The sequence below is a fragment of the Kryptolebias marmoratus genome, linkage group LG14 (assembly GCF_001649575.2).
Source record: "Kryptolebias marmoratus isolate JLee-2015 linkage group LG14, ASM164957v2, whole genome shotgun sequence".
Classification (NCBI taxonomy): domain Eukaryota; kingdom Metazoa; phylum Chordata; class Actinopteri; order Cyprinodontiformes; family Rivulidae; genus Kryptolebias; species Kryptolebias marmoratus.
The window spans coordinates 769,639-777,104 of record NC_051443.1 but is presented as its reverse complement, the minus strand read 5'-3'; the positions used below and the strand labels follow the sequence as shown (position 1 = coordinate 777,104).

At 37.9% G+C, this 7,466-nt stretch overlaps 1 protein-coding gene across 2 annotated transcripts in view; it reads left to right on the top strand.

Moving 5' to 3' along the window:
• The window catches only part of cwc27 (CWC27 spliceosome associated cyclophilin), a 63,534-nt gene that overhangs the window by 54,408 nt on the left and 1,660 nt on the right, over nt 1-7,466 (top strand). The window lies entirely within an intron of this gene.

Sequence of the window (7,466 nt, the reverse complement as noted above, 5' to 3'; positions counted from 1 at the left end):
AGCATATCTAATGCTGAATTTAATATCATCATTTTACTGTTAAACAAGGATAAATTAGCATGCATCATATAAATATTTTCACTAAGTACAAAACATGCTTACCATACTCAGTCTTGTAAAGCCACCCGCTGAATTTTGGCTCAACTAACCATTTTTGGTTTCGTTTATACTTGGCGCTTACGTCGGTGCAGTATTCTCCGAAAAGACGGGGCAGTACGCTACGTAACCAGTGGAAATACGGTAAAAAAGAGAGCAGACTGTTGCCACAGCTAATATAGCTGCACATATTCAGGAGGAAGAACTGTTGTGTTTCTGGCTGTGATACAGAGAGGATGTTTAAACTTTTTTTTTTTTGTAATTATCTTTTTATTGAGAAAGACAAATTCCAATCACATTTGTTAGTTACAACGTCCTCCATTTCAGATCCTCCTTATTGCCTTTCTAATATTTTTACATGTTACACATTTAAACAATAACAGGAATTAACAAAATTGAACAAAAAACAAAAAAGGAAAAACAAATAAAATAGAATGGGGACTGCACCACTTTGTTGAATTACAATTAAAGCTAAAAGAACATAAAGGGGATCGACACGATTCGCAAGTACAATCATATAAACTCGGATCTTACTGGTTTCACATACTCAGTCCATTTGGACCAGATCTTGTAAAATTTCTCTCTTTCCACACGGAGGGAAAAGGTGATCTTTTCCATAACATAAATCTGATAAACAATTTCAATCCATTCATCCACTGTGGGCGGGTCTGACTTCAGCCATTTCCTGGTGATGGCTTTCTTACTGGCTGCCAGCAAAATAGCCAACAGTTTCTTGTCCTTATTGGTCCATGTGTTCAACTGTAGGTTGCCCAGGTACAGTGTTTCACATTTGAATTGGAGGTTCACATTGAAGACATTCCCAATATGTTTGTGGATCTCTTCCCAATATGGTCTCAATACCTGGCAGTCCCAAAAAACATGGAGGTGGTCGGCTCCGTTGAACCCACACAGTCTCCAGCAGGCATCCCCGTTGGTTGTAAATCGTCTCTGAACAGGTGTAACAAAAAATCGCGTGACGTTTTTCCAGCAAAACTCCCGCCAAGTGTTTGATCCGGTCGAGACCCACGGCAGCTGACATATTTCCTCCCAACCTTCTTGTGAGATTATTACATTCATTTCTTTTTCCCATTTTTTCTTTATATATTCCGTATTCTCCTGCTTACAAAGTTGTGTAGCCTGATATAATTTGGAAATAATTTTGCAATCTGATCTTGGCTTAATTAGTGATAGAAATGCCTCCATGAAACTTGAACCACTTCTCCCCAAAAGATCTTTCAAATTTTTATTAAAATAATGCCTCACCTGCAGGTACCTAAAAAAATCCTCTTTTTCCAGTCCGTGATCTTTCTGTAAGGCCTCAAAACTCTTAAATATTCCTTTGTGGACAAATGAATAATAATTAGTCAAGCCTTTTGAGACCCATGTCTTAAATCTGTTGTCAATTTTATTTGGAGTAAAATCTGAATCATAGGCACACCACCTCAGAAATTTAGATACTTCTCCTATTCTGCAAATTTTAGCTATTTCCTGCCAGGGTTTGAGGAAGCTCCCTGATATGGAGTCTTCTGGGATCTGTAGTTCTTCCTGTAACTTATGATCGCTCAGTAGGGCTGCTATTGGGATTCCTCTTATTGCTGTTCCTTCTATTTCCTTCCATGCTGCCGTGTAAGATGGTGAACACAAGCAGACTAAAGGCCTCAGTTGGGCTGCATGGTAATAATCCTGTAAACAGGGAAGACCGCCAAATATTACATCTTAACAGAAAACACTTCATGTCTGCAGTGACCCTGGGGGGAAAAAACCAAAGCAGTGAAAATCACTGATACTACTTTCTGTATTGTAGCACTTCCAAGTCATGTGCTTTTGGAGAGTTCAGTAAGCATTTTGGCAAACACTATTGTGTGGACTAGAATGTCTTGACAAGTTTGCATTAAATTGTTGTTTTAGCAGCCACTACCATGTTTACATTGTGTTGTTCCTTCTGCCAGACACTGTCATGGTTAAACTAAATGAAAACATTTGTTCTAAGAGCAGCATAAATAAGACAAAACGGCTACAAGCTGCAAAAACTGTTGCTATGATGAGCCTGACATCTTTCATATCCATTGCTCACTTCAAGCTGTAAATGTGTGTGAAAGTTCAAGATTTGCATGTGTGTGTCTTTGTGTGAAGTTAGGATTTTAACTTGCAGCCAACAGATGGGCCATCAGGAAATCAACCTTGACGCAGTGTTTTCTTCTTATATTCTGATCTCAAAGTGTAACTACAGAGGGAGAGTCTGAAATGAATACCGTGTGTGAGTCAGAGAGAAGTGTCTGTGTGAGAGAGATGTAGAATAACAAAATCTGTAGTTGCTATTAGTCTTGAGAAGCGCTCTGAGTGCAGTCCGACCATGTGTGAGGGCCCTAATGAATTTGTGAGAAGCCTTGGCTGGCGTATGGAGCCTCTCCTGGCTGCAGAGACACCTGGCTGTGCCAAGTAGGGCGAGAAGGGAGGGACAGGAGCAGAGGAAAAAAACCGAGGGAAGTCTGTGCCACTCGAGAGAACACTGTGAACAGAATGTGGGTTACAACAGGTCGAACACTAGGAGTCAAGTCTGGGCCAGAAGAGGTAAACTATTCCATCTGTGTCTGTGTCTGCAGTCTCCCTCCTGAGCCCCTCCTTCCTTTCAGCTAACACACACTTCCTCACAAAGTCTAGAAGTACCCACTGCTCTCACCACCACTCCTAGTCCAATTTCAAAACAGTTGTGGAAAAACTAAAGAATGCAATGATTTGCAAGCTTCATAAAAACATATTTTAGTCACAATGAAACATAGTATACACTTTATATGTTGAAACTAAGACATCTGAGTGGGTAAAAACAAGATAATTTAGATTTTAATGGCAGAAACTGTTTGGACAGCACCATGTTTCCCTCTGTGAAGCATCTCCTTCACTTTTCACATCAGTCTGTAAACGTCTAGGAACTGAGCTGACCAGTTGCTGGAGTTTTTGGAGAGTTGTCCCATTTTTGTCTGATGTTGGATTCTAGCTGTTCAACACTTCTGAGTTGTCTTTGCTGGATTTATTTTCATGATGCACTAAATGTTTTCAATTGTTGACAGGTCTGGACTGCAGGCACCTGAACCCTTAAATTATAAAAAGCCAATTAATAAAAGTTATCTATCTAAGGAAGCCATCAGAATTCATTTAATCTTTACTTTGTTGCAATCTCCTCTCTTGAGCAGCACTCAGGCAACAGTGAAAAGGAAGAAGTCTTTAACAGGAACCAGGCTCCATCTGCCTCTGCTTGCTGGGCTTTGAGAGGACATGACAGGAACATGACAGTTTATAAGAGGAAAAACAAAGAGAAACGTGTTAATGACATCAATAATTACAAATACAACCATGGAGAGGAGAGCAAGTAACAACAACAGCAGAGTGAGGAAATGTGCTCAGTTTGTCCTCCAGCAGTCTCAGCCTATTGTAGAAACTCTAGGAACCACAAGGAAACCTGCAGTCTGAGAGTGAAGAGCTCTGTTAGGAAAATATGGAACAAGAAGATCTTTAATATAAGATGGAGCTTGGTTATTGAGAGCTTTGTATCTTAAATTCAATTCTGAATTTAACAGAGAGCCAATGGAGAGAAGCTAAAACTGCAGAAATCTGATCTCTCCTCCTGACTCTCATCAGAACTCAATCAGCAGCTTTTTGGATCAACTGAAGAGTTTTTACAGAGTTGTTTAAGGTACCCAGATAATAATAGTGTTTTTTTATGCAGTGCTGCTTGAAGGCATCCAATATTGACATTCAGCCTTGTCTGCAGAAGTCTTTTGATGGGATATTCAAAGTTTTCCCAGTTTTCCATTGAGGGATCTTGTTCCACTTTTAGGCACAAGTTTTTGCAGACTGGTGAACCTCTTCCTATTTTTACTTCTGAGAGATTCAGCCTCTTTAAACTATATATATATATATATTTATACCCTGTCCTCTTACTGACTTATTGCTGATTATATTCTTTCAAAATGCTCCTCCAACAGTTTTTTGTATCACCTCATTTTTACACCATTTCCTTGCTACAGTCCTGTCTTTTTTTATATATGTTGCCGCTATGACATTTAAAATGCTTTAAAAAGGTACAATTTCTTAGTTTAAACATTTGACAAGTTTACTTGGTTCTATTTAAAATAAAATTTAGGGTAATGAGATTTGCATTCTGTTTTTATTTACATTTTACACAAGGTCTCAACTTTTTTGTAGTTGGGGTTGTAGTACTTGTGTTCTGAGCAGAACTCCTTAAAAGATGCAAGAAATCCAAGGAAAAGGAGCAGTAGATGTGCATTATGGCAGCACAGAGTATTGATAAAGCCTGACCAGTGAGTTTCCAGCCTGCGTCTCAGCTCTATATGATGCTGACAGGCTGTCATCACTGAAACTGCTCGACAAATTATTAGAGACGGCTTCCTCATGCAGCACAACTCCTCATAGTCTGCCAGAGTCCAGCTTTGGGCTCCTAGATGAGCTGTCACAACTCGTGCCAAATTCAGATGCACACACACACACACACACACACACACACACACGGGCTGAGTGAAAAGAACAAACAGGCAAAGACAATATCTTACAATTTAAAATATAAAATGTGCACTTTTTACACAAAGCTGCTTTTCAGTGAAACCGGGACGTTTCTGTTTGGCTTTGGCCATTTGAGTAAACACACCAACACTTTTTTGAATCCAGGTCTCAGAGTGGAACTTTTCAGATACTCCCTGTTGCATTTCTAAGGGAGCCGCGACGCGTTGGATCACAAATAATGGCTGCAGGTAATATCTGTTTTGCGCATGTGCGAGTAGATCAACAACAGTAACAATTATAGATTGCGGAGTGCTGATTGTTCTTCACCCTTTTCAACATGTAGACACAACCCAACCTCACTGCTGGTCCAAACAAACGTGTGTATTCACCATTTTGGGTGGAACTGCTTTCAGGGGGATTATGTATAATGATGTAAAGGCTTTTTGAGGTGAATGTTAAAAGGTTTTGGTCAGAAAAAATAAAGAACCTTTTTTAGACTGCAGTAGTTGGTTTTGTCAGGGGAATAAAATCTTAGTTTCCATCCAATGAAATTTCACATATTTTACTGTATTGCATGTACAGTATACTTTATATAACTTGTTAACCAGAATCTGGCCTCTTTTTTGATGAAAAATGTTTTGTAAGTAGGAAATTATATTATTTTTTATTCATTTAAAATCAGTTAAGGATGGGAATAAAGTTTCTATAAAAAACCTCCATAGCTTAATGGGACAGACCGAATGAAGCCTTTGGAGTTGTGTTATTTCTGGGATGGGGCAGCCTCCATAGGTTGTTTTCAAGCTCTTAGCATTCTGGAAGATATTGTATGATCATTTTAAGATCATTTGATTGTTTCTACTCGTTCACTGAGCCGTTGAAGTTGGACCATGTTGTTCTCCAGCTACAGGGACTCACTTCAGACACTTTGTTGTTGTCTGATAGCCTTCAGTCGGAGAACCGTGTCGGTGTGTTATCTGTGAAATGCCTGACACTGATATCTGCTCTGAGGAATGTCCTGGTTCTTGAATCTGTCAGAAGGCAGAGCAGAAACTGACTGACACATGAGCAGCTCAGTATCTGGACATCTGGGCAAGTTTCTGTTGGCATTCACTCTCTGCCTGTTTGTTAGCAAAATATCTCATGAACCACTGGAAATATGGTAATGAAACTCTCAGAAACTACTGGCTGGACATCTACAACGATTAAACCCAATTCAAGATGGCTGCCACAGCTAAATGACATTAGTCAGCACAGAAATGTCTGTAACTTAGTGGATTTTACAGATATTAAGATAAAACTTGGTGTGATAGTAGCTGACAGTCATTCACAAAACATACTGTAGGTGTTACCACATTATGCAGGATCACATCAGATCTTATTAATAATAATAATTATTATTATTCAAACACATTTAGAAATATTAATTGGGCGTACAGAATAATTTTTGAAGTCAGCCTAATTCAAAACATTTAACACAACCGTTCGGTCTGTTTTACGTTTCTTGGTGCAGTAGTAGCTAAGAGTCATTCACAACACGTGCTCCAAATCTGTTTGTCTGTTAGCAAAATATCACATGAAACATTAGACAGATATTAATTAAATTTTCAAAGGGTAATCTTTGCATGAGATTGTACATAATGTTATTTTCCAGGTTGATCAAAACAGCTACAACTTCATCATTTCTCATCATCAGATGATCTTAGTCTCAAGCTCTGCCATGAACTTTAATTTTGTTTTGGTTTAAACTCTTCACTTATTATTTGTGGTCTCACTTCATTGAAACTGTTCTTTTTCTATTGTTTACTGTTTTGAAGACTGTCAACAACAATAAATAGCCACTGAAAAGTTTAATCCAGTTCACTTGATTTATCTGTGCCAATTCACAACAAAAATCCAGATGGTTCCAGTTCATATAAGCAACATTCAGAGGAAGATGTTTTTTCCTTAGAAAATGTTATTTATATACATATACATACAAAATGTACACACACACACATGTTATGTATATACAATCTCTTCTTTTCTAATCATTTCCAACTAATAGACAACCCCTGGTAAAAAGAACCACCCCACTTGGAGGATGTTCTTTTAATTTTTACTTTTATATAAGGAAAAAAATCACAGACAAGCCACAAAACTATCATGTTTCTAAATTCCAACCTTCTGGTATTAAGAAACCATAAAAAAGAAAGAAATTTAGTTGTAGTTAGTTACAATTTCTTTTAATTTTTTTAGATTATTTAGAGGATTAGTTTGTGGAATCACTATACTTTGCCGTTTTAAAACAAACACCTGCATCAGATTAAGTCTGTTAATTTTTCCTCAGTTAAAGAAAGAGTGCTGACCTCCAAAGCAGACGTGAAAACTTTCCTTCCAGACTGATGAAGAGTGCTGTCATTAGTTGGGGTCTGTTAGAAAAGTACTAATGGTGCAGCGTTTTTCTCATGATTCCATCATTTTAAAGCAATTGTGACTGACTACAACAATTAGTGCTGGGCGATATGGAAAAAATCCAACATCACGATATGGATAATTCTATATCACGATAACGATATATATCATGATATACCCCAATTACGTACGTTGTCAGTTATTCTCTGAAAAATATGAAAAACTAATCTAATTTCTTACTTTTTTCAAGCTTTATTTCTAAGTGACATTTAACTGAACTTTCACAGATGAGATCTGCTGCATTTTAGTGCAACAACATATATGTACCTGTTAGACGTAACAGTATCAAATGACAACAGACTCCATTATCTTCGGCCGGCTATAGTTTCACTTTTCACAACTTTCCCGGCTCTTTTACAACTTGTTTGTTTGCACTTTTTGGATTGTTAAATATTCTTTTT